This window comes from Mirounga leonina, unplaced genomic scaffold, assembly GCF_011800145.1.
Source record: "Mirounga leonina isolate KUSES-001 unplaced genomic scaffold, KU_Mleo_1.0 Mir_168, whole genome shotgun sequence".
Classification (NCBI taxonomy): domain Eukaryota; kingdom Metazoa; phylum Chordata; class Mammalia; order Carnivora; family Phocidae; genus Mirounga; species Mirounga leonina.
Genome location: NW_023270426.1, coordinates 59,177,049 through 59,195,749, shown reverse-complemented (window position 1 = coordinate 59,195,749; position 18,701 = coordinate 59,177,049). Strand labels below are relative to the sequence as shown.

At 39.1% G+C, this 18,701-nt stretch overlaps 1 long non-coding RNA gene across 1 annotated transcript in view; it reads left to right on the top strand.

Annotated features, from left to right (window-relative positions):
* Positions 1 to 1,105: 1,105 nt before the first annotated feature.
* LOC118016984 overlaps positions 1,106 to 18,701 on the top strand; it is a 158,406-nt gene continuing 140,810 nt past the window's right edge. The window contains exons 1-2 of the long non-coding RNA XR_004681002.1: positions 1,106 to 1,159; positions 10,345 to 10,407. This is a non-coding gene — a long non-coding RNA (uncharacterized LOC118016984). The remainder of the gene's footprint in view (positions 1,160 to 10,344; positions 10,408 to 18,701) is intronic.

The following is an 18,701-nucleotide window of genomic DNA, read 5'->3' as shown; positions in this document are numbered from 1 at the left end:
AGGATGATTTCACATCGAAAAATATTTTTAGTCACATAAATCAAGGGCAAATTTAGGATTTTTCTCATATGTGAGTTATGGTGCAAAAAACAATGGGTCACTTAAGTTTAAGGAAATGTCAATAAATGCTGAGACCTTAATTATACTGTAACTGTCAGCAGTTACAACAATGAGAGGATAGGAGTTGTAAATTAAACATACTGTTAAACAAATGGGAAATGTATTTTTCTTGTTATATTTATTTCCCTAACATTTAATACCTATAATTAAGACTGATGTTTGATTTTACCTCACAAAAATCATCCAGGTCTGAAAGAAATTTCAGAGTAAATACACACACACACACACACATAAAGTATATATATGGAATAAAAATGTTAGGTTTTACATTTCTGGATTCTTTTCTAAAGAGTGAATTTTGAATGATTTTTTTTTGTAATGAACAATAACCCTAACCAAAAAACCAAACCCCTAAACATTAACATCATAGTCATAGAAGGCACAATGAAAATTGGGAATAGGGTAATCTTTCTGTGTAGAAAGAACTCAGGCAACATGTAGGAATGGAGACTTACCCTGGACAAGGTAAAAAATGTTCCCCATATTATTCTAGCACTTGCTGCCAGGGCTGATATGTTGAGTCCAGATCTGGCTGTCTTTTGACCCAGATTCCAGTTCTTCCACAGACCAGGCATAGCAGTTCTTTCATGGTCTTCACCCTCCTCCATAACAGTGGTGAGTGCACCCTTGCCCTTGAGATGTGGAAGTTAGCCGGCTGCACTGGTTCTCAAACCCTGCCTGCACATTGGAAGCACCTGTAAGCTTTTATAAACTATTCATATCTTGGCCTCTTCTCCAGAGATTCTGATTTAATTGGCCTGGGTGGGGCTCAGGCTTTGGGAATTTTGGAAAGCTCCTCAGGTATTTCTAAGGTACAACTACAGTTGAGAACCTGTGGTTGAGAAGGAAGAAGGAAGAGATCACAATCTGAAGTTCTGCCTTAGTTCTCATCCTCAATATGATGTTTTTCCATAGGTCCCCAAGAGCCTCACAGAACCCAGTGCAGCCAGTCTCAGGTGAACTCAGGGATGGTGATCCATGGTTCCTGACTCTTTCCTAAACTGCCCTCTGGATTCTCATTGTCCACAATCCTTCTCAGGTGAGAAACTCAAAAGAGAGGTCAGAAAAGGATAAGGAATCCTGATGATACCTGGCATCCTATTGGAATACATGGTGGAATGGACTCTTTTTAAATGTGTAGCAAGTGAATTGGGAAGAATTGGAGGGTAGTGGATTGGCATACCAAAATACATATATAGCAAAATTAATCAATTTTAACCAACAGTATCACAGTAAACAGGCATTGCTATAGGATTTGTAAAATCTCAGATTCAAGTGCTGGCTTCACCATTGCCATCTGGGTGACTAGTACAAATTACCCCTCTCTGAGCTTTAGTTTCTTTACCTATAACATAGGCACAGTATCTGCTGTGCTTTCCTTACATGGTTGTTGTGAGGATTAAATTAAATTACAGAAGTGAAGTAACATTTTATATTATTAGGTGACATATAAATGTTATTACTATGGCTTGAGCTGCTTTAATATGTATTTATGTGAACACATTTCATGGTTCACTTTTTCAACAAGGGAATAATTCTGGGGAACAATGGTTATAAAACTGTAATGACATCAATGTGTCACAGTCTTCAACTAATCTGCTTGGGTGGCAAGTTTATATATATAGAGAGAGAGTGAAGAATGCATCTTTTTAAACCTGATGTTTTAACCTTACATAGGGTATAACTGGTTATTGGTTTTGAAAAACAAATTTCCATATGATTTTCTCATAATTTAAGAGATTTTATTTCAATAGCTATTGAATACGTAGTAAACATTAAAAGGGGGGAAAGCCCTATGGGAATAGAAACATTTGTGATTCTGATGAGTTGTGGAAGAAGTCTTAGTTTTGTCTTAAACTATAGTGTCTCAGTCAATTTGGGCTGCTGTAACAAAGTACCATAGGCTGAGTGGCTTAAATGACATTTATTTCTCAAAGTTCTGGGGAGGTTTGAGATGGGCTGTCAGCCTGGTTGGGTTCTAGCAAGAGCCCTCTTCCAGATTGCAGACTGCCAATTTGTGTCCTCATGTAGTGGAAAGAGGGCGAGCTAGTTCTCTGGCCTCTTCTTATAAGGGGACTAATCCCATTCATGAGGGTTGCATCCTCATGACCTAATTATTTCCCAAAGGCCCTACCTCCAAATACCATCACACTGGGAATTAGATTTCAAATTTTTAAAAACAATTTTTTTAGAGAGAGAGAAAGAGATTGAGAGCGAGCCCCCATGGTGGGGGGGGCAGAGGGAGAGAGAGAGAGAATCTTAAGCAGGCTCTATGCCCAGCGTGGAGCCTAACACGGGGCTCGAGCTGATGACCCTGAGATCATGATCTGAGCCGAAATCAAGAGTCAGATGCTTAATGAACTGAGCCACCTAGATTTCAAAATTTTAATTCTGGGGGGACACAAACACTCAGTCCATAATATGTAATCACCAGAAATGGAATAATAGGTAAAGTCCATTTCCACCATTTACTGAGCCGATGCCATGTACAGGGCACCATGCTGAAGTCTTTGGATATTTCATCTCATTTAGGCCCCCCCAAATTTTTGTATTAATTAGATTCTACTATTTTTTATCAATTTTATTGCTGAAAAAGAAAAACAAAAACTCTGAGACACAGAGGGGCTGTCCTTTCCCTCTTTAGCCCAAGTAGTCTGACTCTGATCCCTTACTTTTAACAACTGGCTTGTACTGTCTTCCAGTAATCACTGTTATAAAGATTTATTGGCATATTGATTTGTGGGAAATTGGTGAAAGGAACTTGGAATGGGAATGAGGATGAAGGATAGCTTAGGGTTTCTTTCAGGAAACAGTTACCTTGGCTCAATGCATAGACCTATAGTTGAACTCTGTGGAGGGTGGGGCTGCACATACTGTTGAAAAAATTGTTCTCACAGGAAACTGTGGATGGCTGGTACTCAATCACCCTGCTCCAGGTGATGGAATGTGACATTATTGAGTCTTCAGTGAACTGGGGCTTTGAGAATATCAGAAGGCAGCATTGTAGGTTGCAGTTACAGTGGTCTCAAGTCATGGACGTTTGACATTACTCAGAGCACCAAGCAGGAGAGGAAGAACATGATGAAGACCACCCTTGGTCATGAGTAGAGGCAACATTCCCTTAGGAGTTCCCAGAGGAAATCGTGGGACAATTTGTATAATCAAGGAGAGACACATCCCAGTAAAACACAGGTGGTTCCTGTGGATGTGACTTCACAGTACCTGTGGGCTGGGGTGGCCTCAATAAAAATAGGAACAAGAATTATAACAATTAACTTATCATTGCTCTTCTGAATGCTTTACATACAATTATCTCAATCTCTGAAGCAGTTCAGTGAGCTAGAGAGCTAGGTAATATTAATACCATCATTTTACAGATAAGCATCTTGGAGATAAATAACTTGCCCAAGTTCACACAAGTTAATCAATGTAAGGCAAGATTAAATCAGATTTTTCTGATTCTAGAAGCCCACGTGCCATATATTACACTTTGTTTTCTTAATTTTTTTTAAAGATTTTATTTATTTATTCATTAGAGACAGAAAGAGAGAGGCAGAGGGAGAAGCAGGCTCCCCGCCTAGCAGGGAGCCCGATGCGGGACTCGATCCCAGGACCCTGGGATCATGACCTGAGCCGAAGGCAGACGCTTAACCATCTGAGCCACCCAGGCGCCCACTTTGTTTTATTAAAAAAAACCTAGCTGAAAAGGGTGTTGTACACCTTTTGATTAGAACTACCATGAGTATTGAAAGTGGCTGAATGTCAACCAGGCTATTACACCAAGGGCATGAATACCAGTGTTGGATTCATTAATATAACAGGACACAGCTGGGGCTTTTTGTTCAGTATTGCTCATAGTTTCTTCAACTGATCCTTTGACCTGCAGAAACTGTGCTAATCATTTAAGAACAACAAGTGAAATTAATTACCCTCTAAATGCAGCTTAAGTCAGAAAAAATGCTTTGAATAAAAGGATTTTGATTGTTTTGCACTAGAAAGGCCAACATTGATCAGTGATTCCAAATTACAATCACAAACTTGTGTTGATCTCAATATCAAAAAAGTGGGCCTGTAATCCTGTTGGAAGACATGTCAATTTGAGATTTAGGTCTGGTTAGGAATATGAACAGGTTCTATTTAATTATAAAGGACAGGAATGTTGAAATATTGAGAACCATGTATCTACAAGCACTGAGAATGATAATAGGGCAAAAGGGTTTCAATGACTTTATTAGAATACTAAGTTATAACATCAGCTGGCACAGCACACCATATCATCATTCCCAGGGTATATGGGCCTGCCTGATTTATCACCCTCAGAAACTGTCTTCTTTCATCACTGGAGTCCAGTTGGCTCCTGGAGGCAGGACTGGCCCAACATTCCCGCCCTCAGGATGAGATCGCCCATGCTGCCATTTTATCTCTGATCTTAAGATTTAGTTATCATTTAAACTTTTTCCTTATTCCTGTGACTTTGTCCTACTCTGTCTTCCAGCTCTGGTCCCCAAATACTGGCATTTTCCTCTGTGCTGGAGTTCTGGCTTGGTTAATTTGTTCAAGACCACAGTCCTTTTTGTTTTTGCATAATTCGAATCTGCTCTAAAACTGCAACCTGGTGGCTGGGAACCCGCTCAAGATTCTCTCTTGCTGACTATCTTCCTATACAGACTTGTGACCATTTTCAGCTGCTGGACGTTGGCAGCCACATATGTGAAGAGGCTACTTGGTATTGCAGTGGTTCTTAAACCTCAACGTTCATCAAAATCACTCGATGAACTTTTATAATTCAGAACTCTGGGCCACACCCCCAAGACATTCTGATTCAGTCAGGCTGCAGAGGAGCCTAGGAATCTGCATATGTAGCAGCTTCCTTAGGTAGGACTCGGCAGGTGGGTAGGGAGAAACACTGCCCCATTGTCTGTTGCTACACCAGTGCTGGCCAACATTGGATTTCTTGTTCTACCAGATGGGTCCCTCTTCCCGAAGGTCTTGGTCCTACTCCAGTTGACCTTCAGATCTCAGATGTCACCTCCTCTCATCTCCAAACACTGTTAGATGCCTCTCGTATGTACTACTGTACATTCTGTCCTTATCCCATCCTACCACATGTATCATGGTTTATATTTCTCTATTCACTTCTTCATATAAACTGCTAGACTATGAACTTTGAGGGGAAGGTTAAGTAATGTTCACCTCTGAATCTTCACTGCCTAATGTAGTACCAGGTGCAGAGGAGGAAGACAAAAGATAGTTATTGAATGATCAGGTCTAAATGGGTCTAGATAGTGGCTGGGCCTAGGCAGTCTTATTCAGCTGAGTCAGCTGGGCTACTTGAAGATCTCAATTTGTATTGCTTTTGGGATGCTGGTCTGGACATGGTCCTGGGGTGGGAAAGAACTGAGGTTAAGGACACTATCTAGTGCAATCTATCTTGTTGATTGCTAGACTCTGATATGTCTTCTAATACTGGTTCTCACATAAGGATCCACCTCAAGTACAAACATGGAACCAAGCCCAGGTGGTTTCTTAAAATTCAAAATATTCGAATTTTCAGTGTGAAATAAAACATTTTGGACATAAGGCACTTAAGTGTTAGAGAAAATAGGAAGCCTTCACGTTGATTTGGGGCTGGATCTCATGTTTGGAGATAGTTGATGCATTTCAGAAAGCAGCAGTTTCCTCCTATTTTCTCTCCCTTTCTCATTGGAGTTAGTGTCTGATTTCATGCCACTGAGACCTAGAATGTTAGAATCACTGAGTTCTGGTTTTGGAAAGGATGACTTTTGAGATGATCATGTTTACAGATGAGGAAAGTTGGGTCAAATATTTCTTCAGTGTCTGCAGTGTAAAACAAAACAAAACTCAGACCAGAGGCTATCACATGCTCAGGCTCACAGAGCAGGGTAGTTTTACATTTTGGCCAGATCCCAGATCTCCTGATCTCCATGACAATCCTTGCTCTGTCCAGAAGTTGCCATGCTGAAGTAGAATCACGGAGACCACAGTACATACTTATCTGATTTGGTTCTGCCCTGCAGCTAGCTTTTTTCACTCTCCACTGGGTCTTCATGATTTCTTTTTATAATGCATTATTTTTTTCCCAAGGTCTTCTATTATTTTTGTTGTTAGCCTGTTGAGTGTGTGTATTTCAGGGCTAATTATCTTATTACTTATTTAAGACACATATCTAGAATTGGCAATAAGGGAACATTTAAGTGGCGCTTAAGAAGGAAATGGAGGGCAGTTGAGAGTGGCCATACTTAGGCCATTAGATGTTTTTTGGCTCATGTTTTATAAGCACAGATTTTATGATTTTGTATATCTTCTCAAATATAATTAAACTATTGCCAATTCTGATGATTTCCTCTAATGGAAGAAAGCCAAGTTTTGGGTAATATAAAATGGAGGATAGTCCAAAGATGATTAATATTTGACATTGAGTGTTTTTCTACTCATTTTTTCTCCAGCAAAATTTTGCTGAGCATCTTAACATGCCAGACACTGTGCTGGGCACTGGACATATATGTGTTCATATGAATATAAACATGGAAGCCAATATAGAATTTCATCTTAGAAAAAAACTTTAGAGGTACAATTTTAAACAGTAGAGAAGCTATTGAGAAGCTGTTTTTCATCCTATATTTCATTTCTCGCAGAGGTCTACTCTTGATGGGGACTTGACTTTTTTTCTTAGGTTAATGTAAAATTTGCTTTCTCTCAAGCTGTCCCTCGAGGAATCCTCTTGGATTAGCTTGTATTTTTGTATGCAAATTGCATAGAGAGACGTGAGATGTCAACAGAACTGTCATTATATAGATTAATTGTTAGCCTCTAATGTAATTTCTGAGATATAATCTAAGTAAAGATACAACAAACATTCTCAATACACTAGGAGGCAAATTCTGCCTTTGACAAGCCATATTGTCCAGTCAGGTGATTAAAACTGAATTGTACCATTAAGGAGAGATCTCAGTAAGTATGGAGATTTCATGAAGCTGAACTAGTGCTCTTTTAGAATAGGAAGGAAGTCACAGACAAACCAATAAATAGTATTAGATAACTCTCTTTTGCCTCTCGAAGCTAATATTTCTAAATGGTTACAGTAAGGATATAATAATATTTCTGATGCCTTTAATCATTCCAGAACTGCTGTGGATAGTCAGTTTTCTTAAAGGTGAAAGCACAGAGCACCAGGTATCCCTCCACTAAATAATAAATGGAATACCTAAAATGCAAACTAGTATCTAAAATCTAAAAGTAAAAGAAAACACAGAGGACCCATATACTGATGAAGGTTAGAGTGCAGAAGTAGAGATGTAGAAAGTATTAGTCTTACAGACACATACACACACTCATACACACATAATTTTTTAGATGATAAAGAAGAATGAAAGGTGTTTCATTCCAATCTATCCACTTTATCTTTTTACTGGACAGACTCATTGATTAGGTAAACCCTACAAGGTCTAATGTCATGTAAGAGACATTCACCAGATCCTCCTGCTTAAAGTATCATTCCTTTCATTATATTTGTATTAAGACGTCTTCTTCATAAGGTCTCTGTCAAAGTATAAATAGAAGGGTGACATGTAGGGCATACTGTGTAACACAAAACATTTTTTGGATTAACTAAGCGTTGCTCAGAATAAGGCAAAGTTATGGGAATTCCAGAAAGATGGGCAAGTTTGGATGGGAGCTTAGGCAGGGAGGGATGATGGAAAGCTCCTATAGATGGGATACAGCTGTACAAGAGATAGGTAAGGGTTCTGGAGAGATGGGAGCAGATGGGAAGACTTGGGCAGATGAAGGTCCTAGAGAGGTTCCCCCTCCCTGGAGGGCGACCTGTGCTGCTGGGCGTCTACCTTGGTATAGTGTCACTGCACACTTTCCTACTCATATTAAGTGCGACATTTAAAATTGCAGAGCAAATAGTTCTACCTGCCTTATGTAGCTGCTTTGAAGATTAATGAGGTAATGCTTAAAAAGGGCTCAGGATGAAAGGTTCACTATAAATGTTTGTGTACTGTGCCAAGAAGAGCTCTCTTTTGGAGCTGGTGTTTTTAAAATAAATGTAAACATCTCGTGTTCCTGATGCCTCCAACCTATTATTAGGGAGCTACTACATTGGCAGCTGGACAAAACATTGGTCATTGATCCTCTCTGATGTTTTTCTTACAGTTTCCCTGGGATCTTCTCCACGGGGATGAGCCATGTCAGGTTGGGTCAGTCGTTTCATACAAATGTACAGTAAGAAGACAAGCACCTAACCCAGGAGCCTCAACCGCGGCTACATTACACCACCATGCTCCACACTCCAGCACTTACGAGTCCAGCAAAGCAAACACAGATACATAATGCACACATTAGTAGATGTAGGCAGAACCTAGTTTCATGTTTGCATACATATGAGTGTAATTTTGAAAACTATAAAACAATCATTCATGGTTTGGTAAGGGTTTTGTTTCTAATGATGGACTGGGGTCAGGGGTAGGGACTGGGAGAGTGCCTAGGGCATCCAAGCTTCATAATCCTGCCCTGGCCAGGAGAAATAGCAGCTGAGAGCCATGACTGGCTTTTCTTGTGGCTGCAGGAAGTCAAGGATTCTAAGTGGGAAGATTTCCTGAGTGTCATCTGTAATTTTTTTCTTGCCTTTTCTCTCTCCATGGCAGAAACATATGCTTGGTCTATAATTGGGTGCTCAAAGGGTGAAACCTGCATCAAGTCATTAACTTGAGTCTTATTTTGTAGCATGGCCTAATGGATCAGCAATGATATAACTGGGGAATTGCAAAAGGAGTAGCAATTTACCAAAGAGAATATGACAGAGGAGAAAGATCTGGACCATCTTCTTATTTTATTGGGCTACACTGAGCAGAAAAGAGGAGACCAAAGTGAAGAATGGGATCTCCATTCTCTATAAAACCAGGAAACAAAGGTGTAAATATTGTATCGTAAGTGGAAAGAAACAGGGCTTCTAGATAGAAGAGTTTAAAAGTTAGCAAATCTCTTTCTTCTTTTCTTCTTAGGATAGGATCTATTTCCTTTACCCCTTGCATTTCTCCTCCCAAATACTGGACTTTGCATTTTAAGATAGAATACCTAGAAATAATATACCAGAAACTTCTCCAGAAGGAAATTTGTATACCTGTCTTGCCTGTGCAGGATCCTAGATAATAAATATGTTTAAATATATGACTAATGATATACCATAATTCTAAGCACTTGGTTTTCAGAGTGGGATAATGATTTTTCAGAGAATGAAAGAAGATAAACATGGTAAGGGTCTTCTAATCCCAGGGTTGTTTGGAAGAGGTAAAGTGGATCTCTAATTCTTCCAGGAAACAAAACCAGAAGGCCAGAAGCACCTTTTCTTTTGTTCTTGGCAGTCTGCAAGAACCTCTGCTTGCCCACAGAAAGCAACTTGACAACACTTTGGCCTATAAACACCGGCATACCAACTGTACTAAATCTTTGCCCAGCTATTCTGGGTAAGCTAGAGGAAAAATAGCAGACTGCATAGGAGGATGCTTGGGGGCCCGCCAAGGCCATGACGTACAGGTTTCCAAACAAAGCTATGGCTGAATCAGAAAAAGCATGTCTGAGTCAAGCTCAAATACAAGGCCTCCTCTTCCCAAATTTCTCAGCTTCTTTCACAGGAAGAAGAGGTAGAGATTCACAGTAACTCCAACTCTCAGAGGTTATCCAAGAGTCCATCAAACTGTATTTTGTTGAAGTTTCACGAAACCTAGAAGGGGATGTTGGTGGAGGTATTCTCTGTACCGTTTGCTTTTTACTTTGCCATTTGGCCATTAAACAACTCGTATGCCCTCTTCAGTGAAGCCAAAGATTTTCCAACGGAGGAATAATTAAAACTACTGGTATTTTCTTAATACTGTTTAATGTTTCAACAGCCCTAGTGACTAGCTGCATAGCAATAGCATTCACACTGCTGTTAGCATGGAAGATAAAGAGACTTTGAAAAAGTATTTTTCTTGTGTTAGGTTGTTTCCAGTATCTGGACCTGATAGCTGGATGAATGGTTTATTTTTCTTTTATCAGGTATGGATAGAATTGGTAATAGGGTCATCTATTGGATATTGAATAAAATAACAGGAAAAAAATGTCACCAAATTTCACACTCGCATGTATAGAGATCTGGGGCACTCTCCTTCCTTTCTTCTTCTTCTTTTTTCATTAAATTTTTTTTTTAAATTTCTTTTATAGGAAGGATCCAGGTTACATCTGTCAAAATCTCTTGGCTTTTCAGAGAAATGGTTTTCTGTCCAGGTAAATCTTGGGTGTGATTTAAACAATAGATGTTTTATATATAAGCATCTTAGGAGTACATTTCTTCTTTGTCCAGGAAACATCTTAACCAAGGCTCAGTAAGTTCAAAACTCTTCAGTAATGATGTGAATGCTCATACTGAAATCATAATGTTAACAATTTAAGCAATGAAATTTTGTCCTAAAGAAAAGCCATATTTTTAAGACCAATTGTATTAGCTTGGGCTGCCGAAGCAAATGCCATAGACTGGGTGGCTTAAACAACAAAAAATTATTTCTCACATTTCTGGATCCTGGGAAGTCCAAGACCAAACTGCCAGCTGATTTGGTTCCTGGTGCGAGCTCTCTTTCTGGCTTGCAGACAGCCACCTTCTCCCTGTGTCCTCACATGGTGGAAAGATAGAGATCTGTGGTATCTCTTCTTCTTTTTACAAAGACACCAGTTCTGTGGGATCAGGGCTGTACCCTTATGACTTCCTTTAACCTTAATCACTCCTAAAAGGCACATTTCCAGTCACATGGGGTCTAGTGCTTCAACATACATATTCGGGGAAGGACACAATTCAGTCCACGGTGCCAGTTATGGGTAGTGTGAAACCTTTTGATGTAAGTTAAGTCTCAATTCAAGAAACAGATCATTCAAGGGCCATAAAGAAGTAGAAAGCTACTTTTTTTTTTTTTGCCTTTGGATATTTTGTGTCTTTTTTAAAAATTTTATTTTATTACGTTATGTTAGTCACCATACATTACATTAATTTTTGATGTAGTGTTCCATGATTCATTGTTTGTGTGTAACACCCAGTGCTCCATGCAGAACGTGCCCTCTTTAATACCCATCACCAGGCTAACCCATCCCCCACCCCCCTCCCCTCTAGAACCCTCAGTTTGTTTCTCAGAGTCCATAGTCTCTCATGGTTTGTCTCCCCCTCCAATTACCCCCCTTCATTTTTCCCTTCCTACTATCTTCTTTTTTTGTTTTTTAACATATAATGTATTATTTGTTTCAGAGGTACAGGTCTGTGACTCATCAGTCTTACACAATTCACAGTGCTCACCATAGCACATACCCTCCCAAATATCTATCACCCAGCCACCCCATCCCTCCCACCCCCCACCACTCCAGCAACCCTCAGTTTGTTTCCTGAGATTAAGAATTCCTCATATCAGTGAGATCATATGATACCTGTCTTTCTCTGATTGACTTATTTCTCTTAGCACAATACCCTCTAGTTCCATCCACATCATTACAAATGGCAAGATTTCATTTTTTAGATGGCTGTATAATATTCCACTGTATATAAATACATACCAAATTTCTTTATCCATTCATCTGTTGATGGACATCTAGGCTCTTTCCATAGTTTGGCTATTGTGGACATTGCTGCTATAAACATTGGGGTGCACGTACCCCTTTGGATCACTACATTTTTATCTTTGGGGTAAATACCGAGTAGTGCAATTGCTGGGTCATACGGTAGAAAGCTACTTATTTTTTTATTCTCCTTTGTGGGGGAAGAGACCTAGATATAGAAAAGGGTACCCCCTTTTCCTGTACTGCTAATACACATTTTGAATTAAAAATACAGGATATAAAATAGTCATCATTTTAAGAACTTATTTGAACTCTATATTCAATTTGATTTAGAGAAAGAGAGAGACAGGGAGAGAGGAGGAAGAGGGAGAGGAGGAGAGGGAAAAGGAAAAAGAAAGAAAGAAAAGAGAAATGTTAAAACAGAGGGAGGAATTAATGGAAACAAAACTGGTTTCAGAGAAGGAAGGACTTTCAGGAGAGAAAATGAGAGACCCATGTAGAAGAGTACATGATGGAAGTTCATGGAAGGATTGTCAACGAGGGGCAAGGTTGGAGGATGAGCCTTTGGAGGTCTAGCATGGGGGTCAGTAGAAGCTCTGGTGTCAAGTACCTGGGTTCAAAATCTACCCAGTTATTCACTGTATGGCCTTGAGCAAATTAATCTCTCTGAGCTCATTTTTCCAGTCATAATGCTTACCTCATGATATGGTAGTAAGGATTAAGTGAGATAACACTTAGTGCCTGACAAATAGTAAGGGCTCAATAAATGTGAGCTATTATTATTACTACTTGACCTCCTTTGACATATGCTCTGTAGCTGTTGTTTAAAGCTCCTTACATGGGGATCATACTCTGTGACCTGGCATCTGTTCTCCATGCTGACTGTGGAATTATCTTGTATATGATGTTATAGCAGGTATCTTGGTATAATGTGGACCCCCACACACAACTTACTCCCACCCCCAGATTATAGTTATTAAAGATGGCATTCTTGATGGCGAGACTCTGACTTACTGAGACTCGTTATATTTGAGGCTCAATGAAGATCTCTTAATGGATAAATATCATTTGATATATCCACTCATGTCTTTAAGAGAATGATTTGGCTGTTGGATTGGAAGTGCTTTGAATCTATTTTTGTTAAACATGACTTGGATAAATTACAAATTTCCTTGATTGTAATTTGTCCTTTATTAAAGTAGTACTCAAGACTTTTGTGAAATCTGATTTACCAAGTGAGTAGAAGCTCTAAATGTGTTTTTGTTTATCTTCCTTTCTTGGCTTTTTTAAATCTCAAGTTCCTGTGTTTGGAGAGAGGCAGTTCCTTTTAAGACTTCATCTTGTGACCAGAAGCAGAAAGGATCAGTGACCTGTTTTTGAGAAATTTGCAGTTCAGTTTAACAGATGATGTTTCTGGGAAGAGGGTCATCTAAGAGAGACTTGAGAGATGCCTGTTACCCAGTCTGGTGTTCCCGAGACTGCAGTCCTGATGATATGGCTCCACATAAGTTTTAGAATTTGTGAAAGGTGTGTAGGTGGCTGGAGTCATGGAAATGAAACCCTGTTTTTTTTTTTTTTTAATTCACTGTCATTCCTTCTTACTTTCTGTTCCCACTTCTATCTCTTATATTTCCTTTTTCTCTTGGCCTTCTCTTTTCCCACTTACTGCCACAAAGAACATGGTCTGTTTGGATTGTAACGTTAGTTCTGAGAAGAGACTCATAACACAGGCAGGGCAGAGGAGGTATCCAGACTAACAACAATAAAAAGAAGGCAATATGAGTACATATGAAACTAAAGCTATGCTTCTGGTTACTTTTTGCCTCTATTAGGGACTCTTAGAGCAGACACTTTGTAATTGTATTGTATATGGTGATCTTCTTCCTCTTTGACTTCTAAATTCTCTCCCTCTTTCTGCTATTGGCCATACTCAAGATTACATATTCATATGCTATTACCATGTCTACATGAATAAACGTACTCCAAACCTCTGTTGTCTGATATATTACACCAGGGACCTCATCATCTGAATCTTATCTGGAAGGGTGGCAGGATGGGGGACTTAGGGGATAAACTTTGCAAGTTATGGGAGCGCAGGGAAGAGAGTTTGGATTACAGAGCACTAGAGTTCCCTTGAGAACTGTTTATCCTCATTATGACTATCTGCATTCCCTACAAAGCATCCGTTTCTCCCTTTCTGCCTTTTGCAGTTTCTCAGCCACTCTGCTGCTAGGATTGGCCTGGCTGTGGATTTCTGGGTTGTAATTCTGTGCCTGTGTGCTGTTTGCAAAGAGTGCCTCCCCAGACTCAACTCGGTGGCTCCACACTTGGGGATGTGGCTGGCACACTTTCTCCCCTATTAGTATCCTGTTCAATTAGTGTTGCATGACAGGCCCTGGGAGTGTCTACAGCCTCACTGGGGAGTGACAGCAGAAACCTGCCTTTTGTCGGTGACCCTACAGGGACTTCTCCATCAGGATTTGAATCTCTGGTGTACAACTCACTGCATCTCATTCTCTGCTAATTTGCATCTTAAGCGAAGCATCTTACTTTCTAGTCATCCATATTTATGATCTATCATAATACATGGGTGACTCCTTTCAGTGCAATTTTCCAATGCCATTAGTCTCTGTATTCCAAATTAGGGCCACCCTGATAAATAGGCAAATAGTTTAGCAGATTTCAAACAGGGATTAGATAAACAGGGGTAAATAAGAATAAAATAACACTTGTAGCGAAGCCAACTTAGAAAAAAAATACACAATTTATGTCAACATCTGATCACCTTAAATGATATATTAATAGTAATAATAAAAAGTGCCTTAATATTTGTGTAGTATAGAAAAATATACCAAGCACTTTCATGTGCCTTTTTTCATGCATGACCCCTCTAAAACCTGTGGAGTATGGCAGAATGGGAATATAGATGAGAAAACTATCGGAAAGATAAAAGACTTATCAAAAAGTTCCAGGGGCACCTGGGTGGCTCAGTTGGTTAAGCACCCAACTCTTTATATCGGCTCAGGTTTTGATCTCAGGGTCGCTAGATGGAGCCCCGCGTGGGGGCTCCGTGCTTAGCCGGGAGTCTGCTTGTCCTCCTGCTCTTCTCCCTCTGCCCTTCCCCCTCTGTCCCCCCCCCCCCCTGGCTTGCATGCTCTCTCTAAAATAAATAAATAAATCTTAAAAAAGAAAAGAAAAGAAAAGAAAAAGTTCAAGAGCACACCTAAAACCCTAACCTTCTGTGTCCTAGTCTTATGCTCTTGTCACCATAACAAGTTGTTTGGTAGAGTAATTTTAGACTGGGTAAGTGTTTAGAAAATGCTGTTCAATGTAACAAACAATAATTGAAGCTCCATGCTAGGTGTTGTGTTAGGTTCCAGGAATACAATAATGAATAAGAACTGGACTTTCATGCTTCTCCTGCTTACTTGTTTCTGCTAACTAGTTTCTACTTAGGCAATATTCATACTCAGATTGGCCTGGGGCTGTACCATCTGGATACATGATTTAGCATCATATTTCTTCAACAACATTCCAAGATGGAACTAGCCCCCATGCTAGAGTGGGGTTTGCATTTCCACTAAACAAACAAGAACCTGCATCCTAGCACACACCTTCTGTTCTTAGATTAACAGGGACAACTTTTTCCGTATGTTCATGAAGATGAATCCTAAGGAAGGCTGGATGGCATCTCGGCCATCTTGATGCACTGAGACAGATGTAACATACACTTAACATGTCAAACTTCAGCATGCCTCCACCAGAGAAGCGTGGCTCTGGTGGTGAGAGTGTGAGTGAGGGAGACATTGGAAGGAGCAGGGGGGGTTTGAAGCAATTATGGCTTAGACTGCTCTTGAGAGATATTGTGTGATTCGTCATCATCTCTTTTTGGAAGGTTTTCCCCTACTTTGAAAAATGCATTTCTTAACTTGTTGTAGTGACCATCTCATCTTTCCTTTCTTGTTTGGATGACTGGTCGTAGGTATAATACCATTTTTTAACCCTCAATTCCATCTTGTTAGGATAAAATATGGCTTTCTCCCCTGCTCCTTTCTTATCTTCTCCAAGGTACAAATGGCCTAATTACTAAAATAAGTGTCAGTATATTTTCTGTTCTCATCTTCTTTGACCTCAACATAGTAGCAGACAGAAATTACTGAGCCAACTTTTCTTGAAACTATCCTTTTCTTTGGATTCACCAGTTTCTATTCCACGAGTTTTTCTCTACTCCATCTCACCATTTTTATTCCTGTCCTAAGCTCCTAAATGTGGACACCACTAGATTCAATTTTCTATACTTTTTATACTCTCAGTGGATATTTCACTTATATCCATTGATTGAATAATTATCTATATGACAGTGATTTATAGATCAGTAGATCCTGCTAGATCACTTTAGATAGATGATCTGCAACTTCCTCCAAAATGCTCATATTTAAAAAGTCCTCCCAAGTCCCCATTTTACAAAACAAAGCCCAAAACAACAAAGTTAAAAAAAAAGTGTTATCTTTCCTGACCTAAGCCTTTTCTTTTTCCTGTGTTCTTTATCTTGGTTAATATTATCACCATCTTCCCCAAGTTAGAACTGAGACCACTTTAACTCCTCTCTCACACTCCATTTGAAGTTACTAAGACTAATCTAGTTCTTAGGTGTCTCTAAAGGCTCAGTTCATCATTCCCAGTTTACTGTCCTGCTCTAGGCCATCATCAGTTTTCCTTAGACTAGTCCAACAGACTTACAGCTATCCTATGGTTTACTTGTAACTTTTCATGTGGATATAATTCTGTTTCCAAGTGGATAGTTAGAATTCTTGTAAAAATATCTTACATTTCCTGTGGTAACCAGGACAACTCCTTATACATAGTAGGGACTCAGTAAATATTTGCGAATTTTTTTGTAACCACATTTGGGTTTCATCTGTGTTAAGAATGATCAAGAAGAAAGGTGAATCTTTCCAGGAACAATTCTGATTGAATTCTCCTCTGCCTTCAGTCCTGGAGAAACTCCTGGCATGGAATCATAGTCATGTTAGACCTATGCAGCCTTCTTCAGTGTGGTGGGGAAAGACTTATTTACTAAGCATCTCTAACTGATAGCACTAATTTTTTGATTGTGCTATAATATTAGGCAAATATCAAGTTACATTATGGATATGCTCCACTTCTATGTGAAATCTGCTTTGAGATTTAAATATTCATGTTTATCAGTATTTACATATTTAAATCAAGTTGCATTATGAGTATGCAGTGCATTATGGGTATGTGGTGCTTCCATGTCAGTTATAAATATGCAAATATAATCTACTTTGCACTGAGGTAAAGTGCTTCTTGGCACTACCGCTCTCAGTACTGCTCTCATACTACTTGGGTATGAACATGTGATAATAGATGGCTGTAGTGAGTTTTAGGTTCAGTGGATTCTTCTTTTATATGTAGATCAGGTTCTTAAATGAACAAGAGGGGCAAAAATTGCATAGAATCAAAATAACACTATAATTCCCTTAAGAAGTTGTTACATGGGAGTTGGACATGAGCTATTGTCTCACTGAGTCCAAAATATCCATATTTTCCTCCTAGTGTTTAAAAAAATTGCTCTTTCTGGGGTGCCTGGGTGGCTCAGTTGGTTAAGCGTCTGCCTTTGTTTGGCTCAGGTCATGATCTCAAGGTCTTGGGATGGAGCCCCACATCAGGCTCCCTGCTTCTCCCTCTGCCTCTGTACCTCCCACCCCCAGCTCATGCTCTTTCTCTCTCTGTCTCAAATAAATAAATAAAATCTTTTAAAAAAATTGCTCTTCCCTTAGTTGAGAAACAGATGACTAGATAACTTATTTAGAGGACACACTAACCTCAAAATGCATACTATCAAACCCCAGAATCATACTCAGCATGATAGGATGCTCAGATTATGAAAGGCATATATGAACTGTGATGACTGAGGGGACAGGGAGCCACACCTCCCATTTCTAACATCTCAGTCTGTGTCCTCTTTGAGTGGAAAAGTGAGGAGAATCACCTGCGCCCTTTATTTTTTAAATTGTTAAATGCATGTAATTAATTTTGCATAAGTTAAATGAGCTTAGGCTATTGACTCCATTGAACATACACTCATAGAATAGGTTTTGGACATCCTGATAATTTTTAAATGAAGTAATTTAATGTTATTCACTGTTTGTGTTCAGAGCACTTCTAACATCTGAAACAGCTTTTAACTTTTTTTCATTAGCAGTGAATTTTGAACATAAAATGTAAAATCTGATTCTCTCAGAAATTAAAGAGCACATGGTCTTTATTTTATTATTATTTTTTTAATAAAGAAGGATGTGTTGCATCTCCCCATCAGGACATTGGTCACATTAACACAGACACATGATACTGCACTCTAAAATACTTCAGCTTCATCAGTTTTGAAAAGTTATAACTATTGAAGTTACTTTTATAGTACCACCCAGTTTCTTCTGGAATATTGTAATTTACTGTTAAGTAATAGGTGTAGTTTGCTTCACATCTCTGAATATGTTTGAATAAGTTTGTGGGACTCCTAAGGATGTGACATTCTATACTAAGGAATTGCTAATACACGATGAATTGTAATTATCTAAGTAACTCTTTAACCTGGTCAAATTTTCTTAAAATAAGTGAGTGTGAGGTTCAGCGGGATCAAAGGTAATTAATGTTTTCCAGCAGTAAGTGTGATAAATGCTTGCTTGTTAAGTCAATAACATCAAGACAAAACTTGAATGTGAAGTAAGGTTGCAGTATAAGTAAATTGCAAATAACATTCATGTGACAGATACACTAATTTGCCACTTGTTATTCCAGCAAGATTTGAAAAATTAGATAGTTGAAGTTGCTGTAAGGAACACAATTTACTGCAGAGATGCCCCAAGAGAAAACTTTAGGCCTTAGCTTTGCCTATTGACTTTTGCCAAGTAGTCACCCGGGGTCTGTTTTGAAACCATCTGTGATCATTCACACCAAAGCAA